Genomic DNA, 26,567 nt, shown 5'->3' with positions numbered 1-26,567 from the left:
ATCATCATCATCATCATTATTATTATTATTATTATTCACTTGGACATCACAACACGTGTTTCAACATAACACAGGGTCTCAGGGAGCACACGGTTGAAATGGCCGGTTTCCTCCAGTCCACTGGCTTCACTCGGGGGCTGCAACAACAACAACAACAACGAGTGAGCCTGATATTCTCTTTTACGATATTTACCCATTTTCGGCACAGATATATTTTGCCACAGTAAAAAGTAATGCAAAATAAATCACAAAGAAAAAGAAGTTACGAGACCTCCTATGCAACCTGCTCGTGCAATACAGCTCAGAATAAATCGCAACGAAAAGGGAGTTACGCGGCCTCCAACTCCACCGACAACAATCCCTGGGCGTAATTGTGGATGGGCAGGTGTCAAGATCACCTGAGGGGCCACGACAGCACCAACACCTGAGAGCATTTAAGCGTGGGACACCGAATTTATAAACCTTCCTGGGACTAAGTCATATTTACATATCTTCTGATCCTAACTTTCCTGAGCTTAAGTCACATTTATATAAGTTCTCATCGTTACTGACATGGCCACCAAAAGCATCTACGCAAGGGAGACAATAATTATAAACTTTCTTGAGCTAAAGTCGTATTTATATAAGTTCTCACCCTAATTCACACGGCTATTTAAAACGACCTAACTTGCGCTAATAATAACTTGAAAAAAGGCGACAGAGCCAAACGATTCCTGATAACAACTTAGTGATACGTGACTAAGTGGTAAGTAACTAAGTGGTATGCAGCTAAGTGTAACTAAGTGATAGGTAACAATCTGGCATGTAACTCTAAGTGGTAGGTAACTAAGTGGTACAGAAAGTATCTAATTGGTAGGTAAGTAAGTGGTATGCAGCTAAATGGTATAACTAAATGGTGGGTAAGTGGTAGGCAGTTAAGTGGTATGGAACTAAGTGGTATGTAACCAAGTGGTGGGTAAGTGGTATGGAACTAAGTGGTATGTAACTAAGTGGTGGGTAAGTGGTAGGCAACTAAGTGGTATGGAACTAAGTGATCGAGAAAAGGTGACAAAACCAAATGAATGCTGAAAATAAGTAAGTGGTAGGAAACTATATGTAATGCAACTAAGTGGTATGTACTCTAAGATGCTTTACGAATAGGTCACCTGGAGGCACTGAGTCTGTGAGGTAATGGGGAGACCTTTGAGGGCAAGAGAGAACAGGCACCTCCAATTACATGCAGCAATTGTTGGAGGATGAGGAGGAGGGCTCTTTGTGTGGGAGCCAGTCATATTAATACCTGTGTGTGTGTGTGTGTGTGTGTGTGTGTGTGTGTGTGTGTGTGTGTGTGTGTGTGTGTGTGTGTGTGTGTGTGTGTGTGTGTGTGTGTGTGTGTGTGTGTGTGTGTGTGTGTGTGTGTGTGTGTGTGTGTGTGTGCCCTGCCTCCTTCTATGTGCCTCTCTGTTCATGAATATATTTGAGGATGCAATAGTTGAGTCAAACCCCTGAAGGACCTTGGGTTATAGGGCGGCAGGCATTATCATCAGACACAACCCCCCCCCACCTACACACACACACACACACACACACACACACACACACACGAGTACACCCTCTCCCCAACACACACACGAGCAGTTAATATTGCCTGAGTCTCTCTCTCTCTCTCCCTCTCTCTCTCTGGGCACGTCTTCATCACCGCATGATCATTTCCACGCAATATCCTCTTGTCTTGTGCAGCGTTTCATGATTTTCACTCATTTGTGGGTTCTACAGTACGTCTCTAACTTGGTGGTAGGTGGTGGGGGCGCCCATCATCCACTCACTTGATGTAATGCTGCCTACTTCTTCATGTTTATCATTTTTTTTCTGTCTCTCCTCCTCTCTTCCTCTTTCTCCCATCTTTCTGTGTGTGTGTGTGTGTGTGTGTGTGTGTGTGTGTGTGTGTGTGTGTGTGTGTGTGTGTGTGTGTGTGTGTGTGTGTGTGTGTGTGTGTGTGTTCTTACCTAATTGTATCTTTACAAGAATGAGTCAAGCTCGTAGTGTCCCGTGTCTTAAACCATATTTATCGTACATATCCTTAAATTTGTGAATTGTTTTGGCACACACTATTTCATTCGGTAGTGCATTCCACTGATCAATTGCTCTGTTTGGGAAACTGAATTTCCTTACGTCTTTATCACCTCTCCTCTTATGCAATTTTTTGCAGTGTGTGTGTGTGTGTGTGTGTGTGTGTGTGTGTGTGTGTGTGTGTGTGTGTGTGTGTGTGTGTGTGTGTGTGTGTGTGTGTGTGTGTGTGTGTGTGTGTGTGTGTGTGTGTGTGTGTGTGTGTGTGTGTGTGTGTGTGCTGTAAACATTTCAGGTGTGGGACTGTGATGGCTTGAGCCTCTCCGAGCATACAAAATTTCTCCACACCTTACTATTGTACGATTTGCGTGATGTGTGTACTGTACTGTCAGAGTTGAAACAGATGTGTGTGTGTGTGTGTGTGTGTGTGTGTGTGTGTGTGTGTGTGTGTGTGTGTTAACTCTGCCCACTTATTTAAGCTCGAAATAATATGCGAACATTCAAATCCAACTGATATTTACTCGTCAACCCAATACAGACCCACTGTTTTTTCACAAAGCTTCCTTATCATCATCAATATTCACTTTAATACGTCCTTGAGAGGGTGAGATGGAGAAACAGACAGACAGAGAAAGAGACAAACATCCAGAAGTGAAAAAAAAAATCAATGTTTACGTGGTTAACAGATGATAATTAACACATTTTGATGCAAGGAATGTCAGTAACGACAAATAATAATAATAATAATAATAATAATAATAATAATAATAATAATCGTCTATCTATCTATCTATTTGTCTGACGCCTTAATCCCGTAAGGGCTGGCTACAAACAAATCGCCTGCATGTCGCCCTGTCCCTGCCATCTCACTGCCCTGCTCCCAGCTCACCCCCCCCCTCTCATATAATAGTAGTAGTAGTAGTAGTAGTAATAATAATAATAATAATAATAATAATAATAATAAACATGTAATATGAGTCCACACTGAAAGTGAGGAATGTGTTCGAGCGAGCGAGCGTGCAAGTCAGGCAGTGCTGAATATTGTCTAATGTGGCTCATCATCTTCCTCTGATCCCCTGACCTGAAAATATTAAAAAGAACTTAATAGACTACACCAAAAATATTCCCTCACACTTCCTGAAACCAATACTCCTCTTGTATTAATTTTAGGTCTACGGCCAAACATAAGGTATTACTTGTTCTGAAAAGGCTAAACCTGGTTGCTCTCAGCAATCGCTGGAAAATACTGCCGCGCTACTCACGCAACCTTAGACCGTCACTTCTTGCGCAGCCGGCTGTTATGCTAATCTGCCTTATAAAAAATCGTTTCCTCGATTTACGAAAAAACTACTGAGAATTACGGGTTTTCTATGAAATGAAAGTAATTGAGGATTTTTATGCGATTTCCAATTCAGTGTCTATCGTTCTTGCAACTTCAATATTGGCTGAGACATACAAAAAAGTTCGCTACTGTACTACAGAGTTTTCCTCCCGACCCCTGCCCCCATTTCTTGCTGATGCGTTAAATCTTTCGCTCGGGCACGAATGTCGGGGGTCCAAACTGTGCCTAAATTTGGTGTTCTCGCTCTGTTCGCTCGCTCGAACAATAACAATAATAATAAAAACATAAAATTCATACTAACACAAACGGCATCTTTTTTCTCGTCAGGTGGGTCGTGATATAAACCAAAGGAAATAAGTGAAGTGGACGTGAGAGGCGAGGCTCCGGTGCGTGGTAATAAAGTAATCATGGTAATTAACCTTTCTTCACTAAACTGGGCCCAAAAAAAAAAGCAAAAAATAAAATTAAAAAAATACCAATGCAAGGATATATTAAACGAGGCCGTCTCTTTATCAATGGAAAGGTCACAAGGAAGAGATTTGTTATCATTGTGGCTCCAAGCTTATCTGAACGTGAACCCTTTGAACTGCAGACTGACACCACGACATAGAGTTAGGGAGGATTTTTAGAGCCTTAGTACTATCTAATCCTGCCCTTGATCTACGGGAATAAAAGATGAGACTGACGTAAATCCCAGCCAAGTTAAGATGAACAAACTTAAAATCTCTCAACATACCCCCTTGCTGTTATCATGGTCCCTCTTTCTCTCCTCTTAACTTCTTCGTATCTACCCCAACTACGTCCTCCTTCAATCTTCGTCTACTCTCATCTACTCGTCATACTTCTATATCTCACACTACTTTTCGCTGCTTTTTAGTCGAGATTCTGAAGTGCCATGTAACAGTCTATTCAATGTCTTTAGTAATTTTTTTAAATGTTTTGTCGTTAGTTCGCTCTTTTCTTATTGTTTATTTGTGTGTGTGTGTGTGTGTGTGTGTGTGTGTGTGTGTGTGTGTGTGTGTGTGTGTTACAATCTCTCTCTCTCCTTCACACACACACACACACACACACACACACACACACACACACACACACACACACACACACACACACACAGAGTACACCACATATATTCTCCCTCCGTGCGACTGTTGTGGGTTGGGGCGGGAGTGGGGGGGCTATGTCAGTAAGGGTGGGAGGAAGGGTAGGAAGAGGGGCAGCAGGAGTGAGGGGAGGGGAGGGGAGGGGGCAGTGGAAGTAAGGGAGTGAGGAAGGGGGAAACAGTTTAGGAAGGGAAACAGTTTAGATGATAGTGAAGGGGGGCGGGAGGTCAGAGAGGGCAGTGTGGTGGGTGAGGGTATGCGAGTCGTCCATACGGGGGGCAACGCTCCCCTTGGCACGTGGTGGTGACAGGCCCGGCTGTGGCTATCCTTCCCCCCTCACCCCTCTTCCCCCCCTCCCCTCGCACAGCCCTCGTCCCCCACCCCCACACACCTCGCTCGATTCCCATTTACATAGCCACCTGGTCACGATGCGCTTATAAAGGACCACTCCCGTACACTCGCCCTACCAAGCCACCCTCCCTCACACACCCACACGTTTCTTTCACTGTTGCAATCTCTCTCTCTCTCTCTCTCTCTCTCTCAGACACTGCAACTTCCTACTCTACCTCCTGACAATATTTTTTTCCCTCACTGTTGCAATAATCTCACCCCAGTTCTTCATCCAGTTTCATTTATTTTTTTACTTATTTATTGGTTAATTTATTTATTTTTACTTCAGACATTATTATAATTTCACATGCCATTACGACTCTTGATCAGCAGTCAAACTTGGAATAACTTTTTTTTCTATAATTCCGCTGTGCAAGGTGGAATTATACCATATCTCATTCTGATGTGAGGCCCTGCAATTATTTTATCCATCATATCGGTGTGATACCTGGAATTATTTTGCTTATCATTCTGGTGTGACAATTGGTATTATTTCATCTATTAAAACTCCAAATTACTTCTTCAATAATTCTAGTTGAAAACCTGGTATAGTTTCTTGTATAATTCCAGTGCGAAACCCGGAATTATTTCTTTTATAATTCCAATTTGGTGTTTGGAATGATGATGATGATGATGATGATTATCCCTGTGTGAAACTTGGCAATAATTTCTTCTCCAACAAAGGTCTGAAACACGAATTATTCTTGTCTCATCCTGGTATGAAACTAGGAATAACTTCAATCATCCTGGTGTGAAACTAGGAATTATTTCTTCCAGCGAAACTCGGAATAATCTCTTCCCTCATGCCTGTGTGAAGCCAGGAATCATTTATAGTAATTACCCTTGGGCTGTGGAGGCAGGAATTATTTCAGCTATCCCTCCCGTATTTAACGCGCATTTAGGAATATTCACCTCCCGCTCCCAAGTGTGTCGCTAAACTATTACAGCTATCAGTCTTATAGGTACCTGAATTATTCTATTATTTCGATGTGTAACTCCCAAAGATTTAAACTTTCACCTCAATGAATAATGAATGAATAACTGAACGATTTTACCTACCACAGCACGCAGAGAGCGCATACCTCCGCCAGTGCCTATAACAGGCGTCTCTGATCACCACCAAAATTTAATCAGCTCTTCCTTGGCCCATGACCCACATATCCACAAAATCTTATTGGTAAGAAAAAAAAAATCGATTTTCGAAACCTGAAAAAACGTTGCCATAGCCGGCCACTTGGTCCCGACGATTTCCGGACCCACGGCCACTGAGGGGTTTCCACCTCCCATCCAGCCCAGGGCCTTCGGCCGATTTTGATGAAAAACGATAGGCTTCCAGAGTTTATGGATACCTACCATTCGATTTTTTTTCCAGAACAACTGGCGGAAAACTGTGACCTGTAAAGATCAGACAAACAAACAAACAGACAGACACACAGAAAGGCAGACAGACAAACAAGACAAACTACATGCTGGCCGAATCTTTCAATTCCTGCAAGCAATAAACAGGTGTGAATACATAACCTTCGCCATCTTCCTTTTTTAGCTTGAAACCATTGCATTATTACGGGTTTGTAGAGGCAGAAATTATTCTATCACTCCCAGATGTAACTTGGAATAATTCATCTTCCTCTTTAATACGTAAGTACGAATTATTACAGTAACTACCATTCTAATTTGTGGCTCTGAATTATTTTGGCGGTATTAAGTAACCCTGAAGTAAGAAACCCTGAATTACTTTGAATAATAACAAGCAACTCTGAATTATTCTAACTCTATTAATAAGTAACCATTAATAATTATAGATGCTAAAAAAAAATAACTAAATTATACTGGCCCTAATAATAAGTTACCCTAAATTATCGACTGTAAAAATAACAATAAATAACAATAAATGATACTGAATTATTTTGACTCTGTAACCCTGAATTACCACAACCACCATTCCTATGTGTAGCAGAATTATTTTAACAATTTAACATTCACTCCCTTATTTAACTCGGGAAATTATTTAACTATACTCAGGTGTTTCAGTCGGGATTATTTAAGTCTATTGTTAAACGGAATAATTTAGGTCTATTGTCTACCAGTTAATTACTTTCTTATTTTACCTCGGAGTCACTTCATTACAACATCGATGCTTTACTATGCTTTGTTTATCTATCATTTCGTTGTGTAAGGGAATTATTTTATCTATCATGCTGACATGTATATCTCTCTCTCTCTCTCTCTCTCTCTCTCTCTCTCTCTCTCTCTCACACACACACACACACACACACACACACACCACCAGGTCCTGTAAAGTGTGTTCATCAAAACTCCTCCTGTATTAATAGCCAATTAACCCCATCACTACAGCGACTCTTTTGTTCGGTTCATCCCTGTTACCTCCAGGAAGTTTTATAAAATTTTTGGAAAAGACTCACGTTATGAACACTTAAACTACTCCCCCCCCCAATCGAAAAGTCTCATTCGAAGTGGAAAAAGAAATTACCTGGAGACAGCAAGACTTAAAGACGTTTTTGGCTGAAGGGATTAAAGGTGGATGGATACACGGATGAGCAGCTTAGTCATTAACAACACTCTTCCCCTCCTCCCCCTTCCTCCCCCTCTCCCTTTCTCCCCCACTCCCATCAGCAGACACAGGGGGAGGGGGAGGGGAGGAATGGGGAATGGTAGGATGGGGAGAGAGGGTGGAGGTGCGAAGAGGGGGCAGACAGGAAGGGACAGAGGAAGGGGAAAAGGGGGGCAGTGTTGGGAAAGAGCGGGATGGGGAAGAAGGGGTGGGGAAGGGAGAGTGAGGGAAGGAAAAGAGAGGGGGCGAGGTTGGGGAATGAAAGGAGAGGGTAAGAAGGGACGGGGTGGAGAGAGGAAACGGAAGTGAAAAGTGAGGGTAGGGTTGGAAGAAGGGGAGGTGGGGACGGCAGGAAAGAAAAGTGCGAGGGGAAGGAGGGGAAGAAGACAAGGGGAGGGGGGGAAGACAGAGGAATGAAGATTGGGGAAGAGTAGGGGAGGAGAGTAAGTAGGAGGAAGTAGGGATAGGAGCCAGGGGGTATGGGGGTCGAGGGTGAGAGGGGGGGACGGACCCAGCTGCAGGAGCATTAGGCCGGGCAATTATTGGAGGGCAGCTGTGGCAAAGCATTATGTGGCCCGCTATTACCCTGCTGCAAACACCGCCATCCTGCTAAGCACCCCTGCCCCTGCTGATGGAGTCACAACGCCGCTGCACCACGATTACCGACGAAAGATAGGACACTGACCGAACCGCAGAGCAAATACTTCAGTAAGGGCGTTGGAATTATAAGCTGATTCGTATTAATATCAATTCTGAAGTAAAAGAGCGACTGTGAATATCTCTGTCAACCTATTGGACTTTAATATTTCAGAGACAGCGCTGACATTAAGCTGATTTTTATCTATATCAATATGAGAAAGGGAATTGTAAGTCGGGGGTAGGGCAGCGAAATGGCAGGGGACAGGGCGACATGGAGGCGATTTGTTTGTGGCCACCAGGGATTTAAGGCGTTTGGTTATAGACAGATAGATAAAATTCTGTTGTACAAGAATAGTTATAGATATGCGTGGTTTTCATAATATTTTGTTGCCATTTCTTTTACCATCGTCCTGCAGAGATGAGTTAACAATGATAAGATAGGACGCTGACCGAATTTCAGAGGGAATACATAAGCGATAACGTTGGATTTAAGTCGAATTATAACTATTTACATTGATAAGATGATACAGGAATTTCTATATGTGTGAATTTAAAACGATTTGTGGTAAGTGAGAAGTTTGGAAAAAAAAAAAAAAAAAAAAAAAGGAAAAGAAAGAAAGAAAGAAAGAAAATGAATAAAAAGGTTTGGGAAATCAAGACTTCACTGATCAAGACAAAGACAAGTTTAAGGTTACTTTAAGGTGAACAAGAAAATCGCTAAGTGGTGGCAAGAATAAAAATGGCATCGTAGTGAAAGGGTTAACTGATCAGGTGAGACGTTTGCAGATACTTCATCGATCAAGACAAACATAAGGATAAGCATAAGATTAAATCAAACTGGCTAATTCTTCATTTTCTTCTCCCCCTCCTCCTCCTTCTTCTTCTTCTCTTCCTCCCCCTACTCCTCCTCTTCTTCCTTCTTCTTTTTCTTCTTCTTCATCACCATCATCATCATCTTTTTCTTCGCCCGACGTGCTCAAAACGCCCCCCTCAGCACCTTCAGCAATAATTAAGCCACCGGTGCTCTGGCAAAGGTCAGAATGAATGCCAGATTGCAATCAATGTTACCTCAGGATGGGAGTTAATGACCAATTCTGACTCTCTCTCCCTTTCTCTCTCTCTCTCTCTCTCTCTCTCTCTCTCTCTCTCGCTCTCTCTCATCGAATCTACCAAACAAAGCACCGTATTACAGGTAACATACAAGGCTTCGTTGCATCTCTTCCTGATCGATTTATTTTGCATATTACACCTTAAAATTCTCTTCTAGTAGTCACTACTCTTTGGCGCAGGAGAGGGACGCCTTCACGTGGTGGCACCGATATACCTGGGTGGCTCCACTGCCGGTTATACAAACGTCCCTCAGTTCCCTCCCTATCCCAGGAAAGGAGAATGGTGGACTGCGGGAGGAGGACAACTTCAGCCTGCTGTCCACTGGGTTCACATTTCAGATGAACCTGGGGCTACAACAACAGAAATAATAATAATGATCATGATAATAATAATAATAATAATAATAATAATGTTAAAACAACAACAACAACAACAACAACTACTACTACTACTACTACTATTACTACTATTTCTACTACTACTACTATTTCTACTACTACTACTACTCCTACTCCTACTACTACTACTACTACTACTCACCAATTTTAAAAGGTTAAAAGTTAAAGTAATCAGAAGTCGTAGCGAACCAAATGAAATGTCACAAACTTGATCTACATAAAAAAAGACGAAAAAAATAAGAGAAATTAAAAGCGAAAGTGTCAGAAACAGAGACGAAGCTAAAAGAAATAATAATAATAATAATAATAATAATAATAATAATAAAAATCTTTCCTACGTACTGTACATGGTAAAAAAAATGATTAAAAAAAAAAAAAAAAAAAAAGAGAATAATCGGTTTTGAACGATAAGGTCAGCTTTTCATTCATCTTAGAGAGAGAGAGAGAGAGAGAGAGAGAGAGAGAGATTCCGCTTCAGGGCCTCCTTCCGTGCCTTCAGGAAGCTGCATCGTCGACTGATTATCCGGTTTTGTCGCTTTGGTGTCGAGGATGCCACGAGCCCCCCCACCCCCACCCCCGACTGTGTGTGTGTGTGTGTGTGTGTGTGTGTGTGTGTGTGTGTGTGTGTGTGTGTGTGTGTTCTGCGTATCCTCTCTCTCTCTCTCTCTCTCTCTCTCTCTCTCTCTCTGAAGCTCAACAGACCAGTCCTTCATACAAGAAAATGAAGAAGACGTCCTCGGGGTGAAGTGAATAAAATTACAGAAATCCTACCACATTTCTTCTCCACTACGTCTTAAATAACTTCTTAAATTCCTCTTGAAATATTCTTAGATTTATGCTCAATTTTCTGTATTTAAATTCCCAAAGTTAGATTTTACTCTTGCATCTTAATTACCTCTTCATTTTTCCCAATTAAATTACTTGCCTTTATCACAAAATACTTAAAGCATCCTATTTCGATTTTTATTTCTATTGCACTAAAAATTATGGATGTATTTTCTGGAACATGCTGCAGCTATGATTACTGTGCCTCTTCCTCCCCCTCCCCCCAAAAAAAGAAAAAAAGAAAAAATGTGTCTTTTAAAAATACTTGTGTCGTCGCATTATCTTTCTTGCTTTAATTAATGGTGTCTCTCTGACGAACCTCTCTCTCTCTCTCTCTCTCTCTCTCTCTCATACACACACACACACACACACACACACACACACACACACATTACCCATCTTTTCCACATTCTATTTGTTGCATCCCGATAAAAAAAAAAAAAAAATGTAAGCTTCACTAGGGAGGCGTGGAGCTCACTAAGGTCTCCATGGCAACCGCTCTAATAATGTTTTTGTTGTTAATGGATGACGCGCTTACCAACATCACCGCCAAAGAGAAGTGTAGAGTCGTAAACATTGTAGGTTTCACTGGTTAGCATCGTAGAATGAATGAATGAATGAATAAAATAAATAAATGAGTATGGCAAAATGAATGAATGATTGAATGAATGAATGAATGAATGAGTGGATGAATAAATGAATGAATGAATGAATGAATGAGTGGATGAATGAATGAATGAATAAATAAATAAAGCATTGACAATATTTGCCTTAACCCTTCATATCCACTTTTTAGTCTATTCTTTGCTGCTTCCAAAACATTTTCTTTCATTTGTGAAAGAATCCTCGAAATGGAGTGGTTAGTGAGGCTATTTATAAAAAAAATATATCTTCTATGCCGGATCGTTTTTCTGGTTCATTTGAAATGTGAACCCAGTGAACTGCAGGCTGAAGCTGCCCAGCAGTCCACCATCTTCCTTTCGGAGGATGGGGAGGGAGTTGAGGGACGTTTGAATAACCGGGCAGCGGAGTCGTCAGGTCATATAATTTCCACCACGTGAAGGCGTCCCTCTCCAGCTGAGCCAAATCGTCTTTAGTAGTAAGTATAAAGTAGAAAATCCCCCGGTTGGATGGAAGAAGCAAAATCAAGGAGCTTCTTCAGAGACAGCAATGCACCTTGATCATCTAAGTCAACGTGGCAGTGAATTTGTAGACACTGCCTTGATGATGACTATTTCCTAAGCAAGTCTTCAATTGGCGGTGATTTAGTTGTACCATAAATAAAGGGAGAGTGACGTATGCCAGAGGGTTATGAGGGCCAGTGGTCGTCACGGGGGTCAGACTGGCCTCATTATAACTCGCTCTGTGATATACTACCGCTAATAATGTGTACCACCGCCCCAAACCCAACTGCACCCCACCCCACAACCCTCCCTTCCACTCCCCACACACTCATTCGCATATACTCTCTCCCCCTCACTCCTCACCCCTACTACTCTGTCACTACCACCTCTGCACCCCAACGCACCCTACCACACACACACACCCCTCCCCTGCACCCTCCGACACTCACCACTGGTCACACATCATCCCCAATCCTACACCTCACTGCACACACACCTTCCTTACTCACATGCCCACCCACACACTCTTGCTCATCACACCTAGCCTTTTACCTCAGCAAACTGCACTCTCCCTATCCCTCATTTCACTGCAGTCCTCTTTACGAATATATTCCTTGCAACCTCACCCACTCACATCAGCCCTGTCCCTCCACCCTGTTACCCAAAAACCACCACCCTTGCACCCCTACCCATCCACTCATTCGTCATTCGCATCCTCCTATCGCCCCTCCCCCTGTCTCCCTCCCCAGCACCGCCTCACCATGCCCCTTTCCACATCCTTCTTCCCAGCCCACCTACACATTCCACTGCAACCCATATCTCCTCCTACCCCTGACCCACACCCCAGCTCTCACCCCACCCACTCTCACTATCTTAATTAATTACTCACCCCTACATCCCGCTGCATCCCTCACCCCCACCCTTTCCCTCTGCTGCCAGACCACTCACTCCTGCATCTCCATTCCCACCCCTCTCTCACCATGCTAACCCTTTCACTGCGATGGCGTCTGACATATTTCACAATTATTACCACCCGATGACGTTATTCAGCTGAGAGCCCTCGTAGGGAAGGGGTGCTCATATGCCCATCAACCTCCTAACCAGCACAAATACAGTGCTTATCCAAACTACCCACTTGCATTTATCCTGATCATTCCTAACTTAAACACACATCCTCATCAACTTACTTCTGCGTTCCAATCCCACTGCCATATCAAGTATTTATTCTAACTACTCATCGCTCACCTTCACCTTTCTCAGTGCATCAGGTACCCTCTCTCCCACTACTCACCCTTGCACCGGTCTCTCTCCCTATCACCTTAACACATAGTCACCCCTGGACCACACAAATTCTCTTCTCTTCCCTCTTCCTTACCTTTCGTATTGTCAGTTGTCACTTTCGCCAATTTCATGTGCTTGCATTTCACCCAATTACACCTCTAACCATATCAACTCCATACCCCTCACCCTCTCCTATCACCATACACACTTACACCCTACCATACACTCCTACCATATCAACTACAGATCCCCACACCCGCCCACCTCCCACTACATCATGTACACATTTCTACACTTTAACATATCAGCAATACACCCTACCACCTCCTCACCCTCTCCTACCTCACCCTAGCGCTCTCTACCACACCCTTTCCCCCACCTCCTCACCCACGCACCACGAATGCAATCCCGGGCCAGCTCACCCCCGCTCCAATTGTCCTCTTTAATTTCCTCTTATTCGTCACACTGATCGCACCAGCTGGACTCTCATCTCTTTCAGCCCCTCCTCTTACTCTTACCTCTCTCACCCCACCCTGTTATCTCTGTTCCTTGTCTTACCTCTTTGTCTCTCCTTTCACCTCTCCTCTTGTTTCTTTTAGCCCTTTCTTTTACCTCTTTCTGTCCTTTCATTCACCTCTTTTAGCCCCTTCTCTTACTCTCACCTCATTCACTCCTCCTCTTACCGGTACCTCTTTCAGCTCTTCCTCATCCCTTTTTCAGTCCCTCTTTTATCTCGTTTCAGCCCCTTCTCCCACACTCATCTCACCTCCTGAGCTCATTCTTGTCACATTCATTTACAATGGCTAATCTCACGCTATACCACAGCACCTAATCTCATGCTAGACTCACCACACCTAATCTCATGCTCACCAAGAAAAGTCTCTATTCTCATCCTCACTACAGCTACTAATCTCATGTTATACTCACCATAGTGCCTAAACTCACATTATTTATACACATCACAGCACCTAATCTCATGCTATACCCACCCCACCTTATAACCTAATCCTCACCAGTCCCTAATCTCATAACATAATCGTTGCACATCCTAATCCCATCATCGCAGCATCCAACCTAATATTATACTCATTATCGTCCCTAACTCCTGCACTCTCAGATCTTATGTACCTAATCTCACACTCTCCCAACTCCCAATTTTACGATACAACTACACACAGCACAGCACCTCAGATCAACACCTACCACAGCCACAGCGTCAGTACCACAGCACAAAGAGACCCCACCACTTACCTCTCCCTTCCACAGCCACTCATCAACCACACTCGTTCATCACACTTTCACAGATACCACTCACAGCACACTCACTGCCACGAAGTCATCATGTTATTGTCCAGTCACCAGCCTCACCACTATCACACTCACTCACCATGACACTGATTCATTACACTCTCGCCAGTACCAGTCATGTCACTCTCACTTCACTGCAAACCCACTCACAGATCACACTCTCTCATGACACTCGCACCAGCATCAGTCACGTCACACTCAGTTCGCCAAGTAGTCATCAGATCACACTATCAAACACCGTAACCCTACCGTCCGTCACGTTCATCCATTGGCCGATATCGCTTGTCGCATTTACCGTAACACAGAATCCCGCGTTACGCTTCCTCAAATCAGTCTGCGCCGTATGTCACACAAAACGAGTAGCCCTTGAATTCACATCATACTCACTCTCCATCTCATGCTTATTCCGCCATTATCCTCAAGAGACAGAGGGCGTACCGCTTACACTCCTTCACCTTCACTAACCCCTTCATTACCTGGGCGTTCTCGTTAAGCAGAATAAAATGGTCTGGTATAAACAAGAACATAAACAAATACGCCATGATAACAAATTTTAGTCCATTCGTTCCTCGTATCATTCTCTCATCCCATACGTGCCATCATCAGACCCCCTAATCTCCCCCTCTTCAATTATTTTATCCATATTGAGGCTCACACAAGGGCTTCCATCGTTTAAAACACCAATTCCATGTCCCTTATCCTGATATTACAATGTCAGGTTAACATTTCGACACTGTTCCCTTCTGTTTATGCTGTTTCTTGTGGCCAGCTGTTGTTGTCATGGTTACCTAGCTCTTGCAATGTGATGGCGTCTTTTGAAAAATATATTGTTAGTGTCTCCGGGCGATTTTGCTTAGTATATGGGAGGTTATTGCCAATGAATAGGACGTTGTCTTTATTCTCTATATCCTTACGATCTCCACAAAATCTTATTCAGCTTAGAGGATATTATTATTATTATTATTTTTTTACTGGAGGGGTTAGGTACAAGCCTTCGTTCGTCCCTTCAATTATTGGGAACTCTCTTAACCCCAATAAAATACCAGGTTTTAGCAATAAATCAATAAATAAACAAGCTAAAACGCCGTCACCAAGGGATTAAAAAATACGTGCTAAAAGCGATAAATAAAATATAAAAAGACGCCATCACACTGAAAAGACCACACAAACACCCATCCCTCTCCTGCCTGCCTCTCCCCATACCAGCATCCAGGGTTATTGATCTCTCTCCCAATCCCCCTCGCCACCTCCACTCAGCTTTCTACAGTCTTCCGGTTCAAGTTTTAGGGCGATATTGCCGGAGTGGGGGCATATGCACTGACCCGGGATTTTGCAAAGGTAAACTATTGTGGTTTTTGTAAAGGTACGCTCTTGTGGTTTTTGTAAAGGTAAACTATTGTGTCTTTTGTAAAGGTAAACTATTGTGGTTTGTGTGTGAGAGTTATCGTGTAAAAAATAAAAACTATTATTATTTTTTATTGTGGTTAAGGTAGATTTATTCCTATCGATTGCACAGTTGTCATGTAGGTAAGTAGGATGAGGGGAAATGCTAGAAATGATACCTGTAAATTATACCTTCTTCTATACGTATCCCACAGCTGCTTCCTGACTGACGAAAGGTAGGCATAATGAGGGGAAGGTGTGCAAATTATACCTGTAAATCATACCTGCTTCCTGCGACGATAGGTACCCCACAATTATTTCCTGACTGACGACTGCTTATAATACGATGAACTGATGAAAAGTGAGTCCAATAGATCGTGACTCCAGCACAACCAAACAAAAGTAAATACACTAACTTTTAACATTTGCATTTCTTTACGTAATTTCTGAACATAACAATACATCTACGAAAGGCAACGTCGTCAAGGAACCGTTCTCTCGTGACTAAAGATGCTTCAGAATATTTTGATTCTTGTAAATTTAATTAAGGTGTTCTCGGTGCACAGAAGCTCATTATTAAGTACTCGATAATCAAACTCTATATTCCGTCTCCCTTTGATGTATGATCCTGACACACACACACACACACACACACACACACACACACACACACACACACACACACACACACTTACGCACATTCTCTTAACAACCACACCACACAGCAGGTACTCTTATTTTGACTCGTCTCAGGAACGCTATGGAATGAAAAACCCAGAGAGTATACAAGGTGACACGGGGCTGGCCAACACAGAGCACAAGTGATTGGGGGTTCCATTCAAACAGGCCAATCAAGGTAGGGAGGTCATAAGGCTTCCCCCTATTGGCTGGCTGCAGTCCGTCAAACCCCTGATGGTGCGCGAAATTGATAGCCACCATCAACCCCGCGACGCCACACTACCACCACCACCACCACCACCACCACAGCGGATTCACGAACGGACTTACGATGGGGTTTGTCGTAAGTTTGTTTCTGTGTTGGATATTGTGTCGTAAGTGTGGATTTGTTTTACGATGGGTGTGGATCTGTTTTTACGATGGGATCCTTGTCGTAAGATGGATTTGTTTTCACGATGGATTCCGTGTCGAGAGAGAGAGAGAGAGAGAGAGAGAGAGAGAGAGATCAACAAGTCTTCATAACAGTTTACCCCTATCACATATCACTTTGTTCCTCGTATGTCGTCACTTTAATATTCCCTCTTATTTAACTGGGAGGTGTCAGGTGGCTGGAGGAGTGAAGGTGAGCATATTTACAAACATTCTTAAACACAGGGTAAGCTTAGAAGACTTCATGAATACCGATCTCTCACCCCACCCTCACGTCTCATCCCACCCATATCCCACCCTCACCCATCACCCCACCCTCACCCCTCTCTCCACCCTACCTCATGGTGCACACTGTTTATGCTCTTCAGTACACCCTTATATCTCAGAGTAGCAAATGTACTATTTTCTTTTACAGTTACAGTAGCACAAAAACTCCTCTGACTCTGACTTTTGCACATCTCCCTTTATTGCTATTAAATTTCGAAAAGAAGTGTACACAAACTTACACGCAATTTTTGAGTCCCAGATGTATAATGATTTTATTTTGAAGGAAAATAAGTGCAGAATTTTACATGAAATTTTAGACTCTGGAAAAAAAAATCTTGAGTCTCTCTCTCTCTCTCTCTCTCTCTCTCTCTCTCTCTCGGAAAATACGGCAATTATTTCACTGCGAGTTTGCACGCTATCCCAAAAAGTAAAGGGCATCAGGTGGCAGGGTGGGTAGAGGACTTGCATTGTAATTAACAGGTGTGGGTCTTGCACCTGGATTTTCACCTTTAAAGCGCAACTCTTCCTATCCCATTTTAAGCCAGCGTGGTGAGGTACAGCTTCTACAACTTACTCTTCCCTAGTGGAGAAGTCCGGTATTGCAGTGGATCAGTCTTGAGCCCATATGGAAGCTCCCTAACATTTTTTTTCTAAGCGATTTGTTTTGCTTATTACACTTTACCGTCCTATTCTCTGTTATATTTAAATCCTTCAAACATCGCCATACCCTACTGCAACGTACAAAAGGATATTGACCAGCCACATTAAAAAAATAAATCGCTAAGGAGGAGGTGCTAGGGAGCCTCCATACCCGACGAGAATACATGCCTTGGGATAAGTGCGAATTGTAAAACTCTTAAGAGGGTTTAAGAAGAAACTGTAGACACCTTAATCTTAAATCTGCAAGGATAAGCAGTCTCTTATTTAAATCAGTTGAAATCCTGCCAGTAACTGAGACTACGTGCAGTCGATTTAATGCACGTGAATCATGTACAGGCAGAGGTACGTGAATTGATTATGGCTGAGAATAAACGCATTATTCTGGATTAAATTGGCCGATTCATTCACTACCTTTCTTGAACTTTCCTAGTGCGAAGACGTTACTAATACTAGTATCAATAATAAAATAAATGACTGTAGTTAGTAGTTGTTGTTCTTGTTCTTGTTGTAGTATCGTAGAAGTAGTAGTAGTAGCAGTAGTAGTAGTAGTAGTAGTAGTAGTAGTAGTAGTAGTAGTAGCAGTAGTAGTAGTGGCAATAATAATAACAATAATAATAATAATAATAATAATAATAATAATAACACCAATAAAAGAAAATGAAAATCCCTCTTTAATTTGGTCCGTTTTTCGTTTTCCCTCGCTGAATGCCCCCCCCCCCCCAAAAAAAAGGAACTGATCGGAAAATAAGGGAAATTCGGACTACGTTTTACATATATCCTTTCTGGTGGCGAGTGAAAAAAAAAAAATCTCGGAAGAAAGAAGTAATCTGAGGTGTCTTATAACCAGGAAGTTGCTGTGTCGAAGATAAAAAGTGTTCAGTGTGAAGGGGCCGATATTTATAAAAAGTGGCCAGAATGTATAAAAGGTGAGTAGAATGTGTTTAAAAAAGACTGCCAACACCTCCTGCCAACACTTCCTACAAACTCCTCCTGCCAACTCCTCCTGCCAACACTTACTGCCAACACCTCCAACCAATAATTCCTGCCAACACCTCCAACCAACAATTCCTGCCAACACCTCCTGCCAACAGTCCACGAAGAGTCTCTGAAAAATCACGCAGTTTCTAGGCAGGTAATCTGGTGGAGGGGGGGGGGTTCCAGGGCGAAGGGGGGTGGCAGTGGCCGAGGGGTGCGAGGCGTGGTGCGAGTCTCTCCTCCTCTTATTCCTGGTGTACTGGTATAATTATTTCCAGGGTGGTATTATCAGTGGAATTCTCCCCGGCTCGCCCTTCCTACCCTCCCTCCTGGTGTACTGGTGTATTTCCAGGGTGGTATGATCAATGGAATTTCTCCCCGATTCGCTGGTATTAGTCCCTTCAGCCCGAGGACATGTTTTTAAAGATATATTTTGGTGTGATTTTGGCAACTGACGAATTTTTGTTAAGTTTATTTTTAACGCCAGACGATTTTATTCATTTCATTTCACGCCAGACGGATTTATTCAGTTTTATTAGACGATTTTTATTCATTTTTATCAGACGGTTTTATTAATATTATCCAACACCAGACGATTTTATTCAGCTGAGGAAAGCCCACTCGGAAGGGAGCATATCTCTTATCAATCCCTCCAGTGCGATAATGTGTGTGTGTGTGTGTGTGTGTGTGTGTGTGTGAAGAAGTATGCCGTATATCCTGAAAACTATTACAAACTATTACCGTATGAATATTCCCTTTGAGCAGCGTAGTCGTATTAATATTTCACCAACAGGGGAAGGCCTCACAATAATGCTGGACCGAAGCCACTATCGCTGCTCAGTTATTGTTGACTTTACGAGTGAAAAACTTTGTGATGTTGAGGCACGGGGGCGTAACGAGTGAGACGAGAGAGAAATGGTGCTGTTCCTTGCCTTTACTTCCCTCTGTATGTCCTGGTGTTGTTTTGGTTTGGTAGGCTAGGTTAGGGTACGGTACGTGAGGCTGGGTTGGGTTAGGTTATGTGGAGCTGTACTAATTAAGTGGAGTTGTACCAATATCGCTGCTTCCCTCTTTATGTTCTAATATTGCACTGGTAAGCGAAGGAAGTAGGTAGGATATATACGGAAATGATCGACTTCAAAGCACAAAGTGAATAATGCATGCTTACCACTAAGGGAAATATATATGCCCAAAATCTCCTTGTTTTCTCGATAACGACAATGCCATCATCAATACAGCTAATTTTTTATTCACTTATTTAACAGAGTAAAGCTCTGTATAATTCCGAGATAAGATTTGCTTTGGGTCATTCCAGATTAACAACATTACTGATCACCACAAATTTAATCGCAAAATCAGTACAGAGCAATTATTTTTCATCAAAGAACAATTTTTACATGAGACAAAAACAATCATTCCAACAAAAATTAAGAGAGAAACGACTGGCAATACGAAATAAAATGTCTCTCTAAAGCCTTTCATTTTGCTATTTCCCTCAGCATCATCTCCATCTGTGGATTGTGAAAAGTGAGAAAGAGTGGGAGTTCATCAGGCACTTTATGCATAAGATTTTCGTAAGAAGTAACCCGCACACACCATGATTACACACCCGGCAAACAGAACACCGCAACTGCAATTCTTGGGACAGGTGAGGCGGGGTGGGGTGAGGTGGGGTGTGGCGGGGTGAGGTGAGGGGTTAATGTAGGCTGGAGGCACACCGGAGCAGGAGGAGGCTTGATTACACCGTGTCTCTCCAACCTCATCGGCAGACAGTGGAGAAAATTATGTAAAAAATGGTACAGAACGAAATAGCCAGATACAAGACTGCAGTACAGTTAAAGTCACTCTCCACAGGGTACAAAGATATAAATAAAAACCTGGATTACAAAAGAATATCATAAGGTGCAAAAAAATACAAGACTCCTTCTCAACGAAGCATGGAGGATATTATGTAAAAATAGTACAAAAACGAAGCAACCAAATACTGTACTCGTAAAAGTTACAAGGACACCCCTAACCTGTACAAATAAATGAAAACAGATGCTGATAAATTACAAAAAAGTACAATATGAAACAACCAGACGAGAGTACAAAACGAAGCAGTCAAATACAGCACATGGAACATTTAAAACCACTCCTCCATAAGGTACAAAAAGATACAAAAAAGATGGTCCAGATTACGGAAAAAAAACTTCAGATACAAAACTCCTCAACAGAAGTGTCAGAAATGATGTAAAAATAGTACAAAACGAAGCGGCACTCGGGAGAATTATAACCACTCTCCATAGGGTACAAAGAGATACAAAAATAGGACTGCCAGAAAAAAAAATGTACGATATAAAACAGACAAAAAATTACAAAACGCCAAACACACAGCTCGCGGAACAGTTAAAACCACTCCTCCATAGGGTACAAAGGGATACAAATAGAGGCAGCGGATTACAGAGCCTGAGCCGAGTGTGAGCGCTAGGATCCGGCACGTTACAAAGGTCAGCCGTGGCGGGTGCTGGGCAAATGTTTGTGTTCCATCTCTTGGCCGGCACTCTGCTTTATCCCGGGGCAGGTGGAGGCGAGGCTGTTGACCCGGCACACAGTATAATCTCAATGTTCCACCACCACGCCACCATCACTGCTACCCCCTTGCTCCCTCACCCACCACTACTACCTCCACTATCACTACTGCTACCCCCTTGCTCCCCCACCCACCACTACTACCTCCACTATCACTACTGCTACCCCCTTGCTCCCCCACCCACCACTGCTACCTCCACTATCACTACTGCTACCCCCTTGCTCCCCCACCCACCACTGCTACCTCCACTATCACTACTGCTACCCCCTTGCTCCCCCACCCACCACTGCTACCTCCACTACCACTAATGCTGCTGTTACCCCTTGCCCCCTTCTCCTTCCCTTACCTACCATAATGTTTCCACCACCACTATTATTGCCCTACCACAACCACAACTACTGCCACTATTATCCCCTGCCCTACCTACCACAATGCTACCACCTCCACCACCACCACCACCACCACCACCATCACTGCCTACCACACCATTACTCCCTCCACTACTACTGCCACAGTCCCCTTCCCTTACCTATACCACACTACTGCTACCACCACCACTGTCACCACCACTGCCCCCTTCTCTTACCTACCACACTACTAACCACTCCCACACCACACCACCACGCTCTTGACACTTTCACATGCACATTCCTTATAGTTTTTCTATATTCCCGCACCACGCCATCACAACTGCCCCTACTACTACCCCTTATCTTACCTACCACACCCCTCCACCACCCTCCCCCCCTACACTCACAGACTCTCCACTGCTCATTCACCACCACTACCATCACTTCCCTTCGATATTCACCACACCATCACACACCAATTTTTGCTTTCACATACTGTACACACTTTCTGCACTTTATGTTCCTGTACCATGCCACCCCCACACTTCCTACCACATCACCACATTCACCACACGCACAAACTCACCACATCTAATTCATCACCACCATCATCACGTTCCCATATTCACCAAACTCATCGCACTTTCCACACTGTCACCCACTCACCAATTCTAATTTTCACCGTCACACTCCTCACACATAATGTTCCTGCACCATGCCACACCTCTTTCCTACTACCACCACCATCACCACCACCATCACCACCACCACCACCACCACCACCTACCATCACCACCACATATGCTACACCCACCTTATTGTACTCTTCTTCACTCTCACATTTTTTTTTACATTTTTTCCATGTTCACATACCACATGACCATCGCTCTCCGTCCCTACCATCAGCACCACCACCACCACCATCACTACCACCACCACACTCAGACACGACTTCTCCTTGCGTTCACATCCTCACTAGCATCTTTTCCTTTCACTGCTTTCTCTCATAGACACCCACACCACGCCACCTCTGTCCTTCCACCTCCACCACCAGAATCACCACCATCACCACCACCTCACATTCATCGCACTCTCAAACAGACTCACTCATCTTACCTTCACATCAACAATTTCACTCTTTCAATTCTCTTACACTCTCTCACTTCTATACCAATATCAAGCCACCTCTCTGCCACCATCACTATCTCCCCTGCACACTTGCACACATTGCACAATTCATACTGTCATATCCACACGTTCACTTTACTCCGTCCACACCAGCACCACACCACTCCTTCCCCAACACCACGACCCTTCCACACTCACCACATCCTCATAGTTTCCACATACTCATCCACACTATCACTCCCCCCACACCCACATCATTCCACATCTCTCGCACCCCTCTACCATTCCACACTCCTCACACACTCACAAATCCACACTTTTTTCCACTCACACTTTCCCTACACACATTTTCTACTCCCACACTACTTTCTCCACACTTTCACATACTCATTCTCACTCTCCCTCCTCATCAGTCTCCTCGCTTTCTCAAGCACTCCATTACCATATCCATCCACCTGCTTCTAGGCCTATTACTCTCTCCCTATGACTCATTCATATATACCCTTTTCACCACCTTCATCTCCCTGCCTATCCACCGAAAGGAGAACGGCGGCATACAGGAGAAACCCAGCTTTATCATACAGTCCACTCAGTTCACATTCAAATGTGTCTGGGGTTCAACAACAACAAAACAACAGCAGCAGCAACAACCTTTATTTATAGCAGCACGAGATTGATTTTCTTTTTTTAGTTCCTGTTCAACTTTTCATAATATACTGTAGGATTTCAAAATGTCACGGTACAGGTAAGAGTGAAGTGCCATGTTATTCACTGCTATTCATTCAGAATATGAAGGTCATGCTGGCTCGAGCCCTCTAATGCCAAAGATAATTGAACACATCCTACGTCATAGAGGCTCAAGGACAGTAGAGCTAAGAGTACCAATAGAGTAAATGCCACAGTCCAAATAAAGTGTGTGTGTGGAGGGGGTGGGGTACAAAAATATCACTAGAAACCTGACATTCAAATAAAAATAACCAAATGTCAATCACAACTATAGTCTGTCTGTTTTAACCTGACAAAGATCCACAACCCCTCTCAATTCAAGATGATAGCCAAGTGTAGAGTGGAGGGCTGATGTGACTAGTAACCAAGGAGACTCATTACTACCTGGTAACTGGGGTTTATGAAATTACGTGCAACCATAACTTAGTATTCAAACTGAGAGAGCAGCCCAGTTCCGCCAGATGATAGCAAAATGACCATAATAATGCTCAGTCAGAAGGCAAGAGTGGCCAGTCCCGCATCCCCGAGCGGCATTATGTAAAAAAAATGTCTCATGGGGCTCGAACCAAGGACCTCTCAGTTGCGGCTTTTGGGATTTCGTAACAACTCTTCCTGTGCGATTTATTCTGCACAGTACACCTTAGCATGCTCTTGTATGCCACTGATGCTCTCTATGTCGATTTCGAAACGAAGAAATAACCTAATGGAATGTCTGAAGCGTGAACTCAGTGGAATGAAAACTCACGTTGCCTGTAGGGGATAGGGAAGGAGTTGAGGGACGTGTGTGTGGTCAGTTCAACCGCCCAGTTATATCAGTGCCACCACGTGAAGGTGTCTTTCTCCGGCACCTCACCCCCTGTACATGCTCATAATATCACCCTTCCTTGCACTGAAAGATCCGCTGAAATTTTTAATAAGGAAATACCAGGGAAATTTCCGACGCCATCACTTATGCAGTCGCCTGGCACACCCATGGAGCAGCTTCCCCTCAACCCCTTCAGTATGGTGACGTTTTCTAAGATGTGGGGGCTTTTCTAAGAGAGGCCCGGTCGGTCGGCAACATCTTAAGGATTTTCGCAGGCAAGGTACTTCATCTTAGCTCCCCGAGGATTTAAAATCTCTTTGTGGCGACGATTAATATTGTCTTATATAAGCGAGAGAGAGAGAGAGAGAGAGAGAGAGAGAGAGAGAGAGAGAGAGAGAGAGAGAGAGAGAGAGTCGTTCTCACAGTGAAGGGGCAAAACGCGGACGGATGACATGAGGTGGCACTGGTTAATAAGTTGGCTGGCCTCCTCCTCCTCCTCCTCCTCCTCCTCCTCCTCCTTCTTCTTCCTCTTCCTCTTAGAGTTCCTGCAGGGTCGCGCTAAGCCCCTCGCCTCATCACACCTTAGCTACACCTCAATTTCCGAGCGCAGTTTCTTGAGGGGCGTGACACTCCCAGGGCGGCAGGAGGTGACACGGAAGGAGGCGACGAAAGGAAGTGACACGGAAGGAGGCCGAAGATGAGGCGAGTTAACCCCTTCAGTGCAGTTTTTATTTATTTGTTGATTTTTTTTCATTTTTAAAGGAGAAACGCACTAGAAAGATTTAGGGGAACTGAGGAGGAACGCACCTGAACTAAGATGCTGAGGTGAGATGAGGAGCACACCTGAACTAAGATGCTGAGGTGAGATGAGAAGAAACACACCTGAACTACTCCAAAGATGATGAGGTGAAAGGAGAAGGAACGCACGAATTAATAAGCTGAAGAAACGCACTTGAAAGAAGCTGAGATGAGATGAGAAGGAACGCACGAACGAAGACGCTGAGAAGAGATGAGAAGGAACGCATTCTAAATGAGGAAGAAATAAAAACCCTACTGTTGAGAAAAGGAACCAATCACTCCGGCATATGTTTCTCCAGACCCGTGGCTTTATAGACTGGCTTTACATTGCTCACCACCTCACTGACATCGATCTACACGTGGATTCAGGCTTTATAGAAAACATACTGGCTTTGAATTCCCTATCACCTGAGTCCCAGGGTGAATTCAAAGGACTGGCGCGTGAATTCTGACAGGTTTTATTAGGTCAGACATCGCGTCCTGATGAAAAACTAGGACATTGGAACTATTGCCCGGGTCTTTCCTCCCTTTCTCTCTATCTATTTATCTGCCTACCTGCTTATCTATCTATCCCTGTCTATCTGTCCATCTCCTTCCCTTCCTGCATCGTGTATCTCTTCATCTACCCGCGCCCATCTCTCTGCATCACACCCAGCCCAGTACCGACCCCAGCTTTATTAATCTCCACCAGCATTCCAGCCCCTCCAGCTCACCCTTTCCATTCATCCCCTCTCACACGCTCACTCTCTCTCCCTTCCTTTCCCCCGCCTCCTCGTCCTCGTCCTCGTCCTTTATCCATATTCATTTCTCACCCTCACTCAAGCCCCTTTTTCTCGCCGTTCCTAACTCCTGGGCACGAGGTACATATATTTTATTAAACGCGCGCTTAGGCTTCGCTCCCTCCTCAAACATTCCTTCCTCCTTTCACCATGTTGACGTCTTTTTTCAAGGTACTGCCAGATAATTTCATTCCACGACTTACTAAACATTTGAACATAAACTACAGAATATAAAAAACATGAGTTTTGGTTTCGTTACCTTTTTTTACCGATCTCATGTCTTTTCCTATTCGACATTTCTTGAGTATCATTTACATACGTCCTGAGACGCAGGGTATATGAGAGCGATTCGTACTAACTTCTTGTTTTACTAGATGAACGTTTTGAGATGAACTGTTGGTAAGCCCACACTATTTGCCCACTCCTCTCTACCCACCCCACCCTATTTCTGACCTATCCTCCCCTCCCCAACACACATGCAATCGTGGTGAAGGGAATGAAGTAATTTCTTTTACTTCTCTCCTCAACGATAACATCCTTCATTTTTTTCTTATTCTAGCTATTGTTTTTTTCCATTGGCTTTGAGTGACTTTTTGTGATGTAAGGGTTAAAAAAAAGAAGGTTCAATTTACCTGCCCGTTTGGTGACGTATTATTTCATATATTTCCTCCTGCCAGACGATTTTATTCAGGTGATAAAAAAAAAAAAAAAATCTACGTGAAAGTGAGAAGCCTGGATGTTGGGGGTGGGGTTGCGAGAGGCAGACCGAACAAGACCTGGGACAAGGTCATAGAGTGTGAGCTCAGGGATAAGGGGCTGAATAGGGAGGCCGCCAGAGATCGAGCAGCGTGGAGAGCCTTTATAAATGATACGATTCGA

At 43.6% G+C, this 26,567-nt stretch overlaps 1 protein-coding gene across 1 annotated transcript in view; it reads right to left on the bottom strand.

The window, feature by feature from the left end:
• The window catches only part of LOC145401382 (uncharacterized), a 372,455-nt gene that overhangs the window by 23,113 nt on the left and 322,775 nt on the right, over positions 1-26,567 (bottom strand). The window lies entirely within an intron of this gene.

The sequence above is a fragment of the Coenobita brevimanus genome, chromosome 55 (genome assembly GCF_032717465.1).
Source record: "Coenobita brevimanus isolate Jiangsu-jjx chromosome 55, ASM3271746v2, whole genome shotgun sequence".
Taxonomy (NCBI): Eukaryota; Metazoa; Arthropoda; class Malacostraca; order Decapoda; family Coenobitidae; genus Coenobita; species Coenobita brevimanus.
Note: the sequence above shows the minus strand (reverse complement) of the source record. Positions and strands in the feature narration are given on the sequence as shown.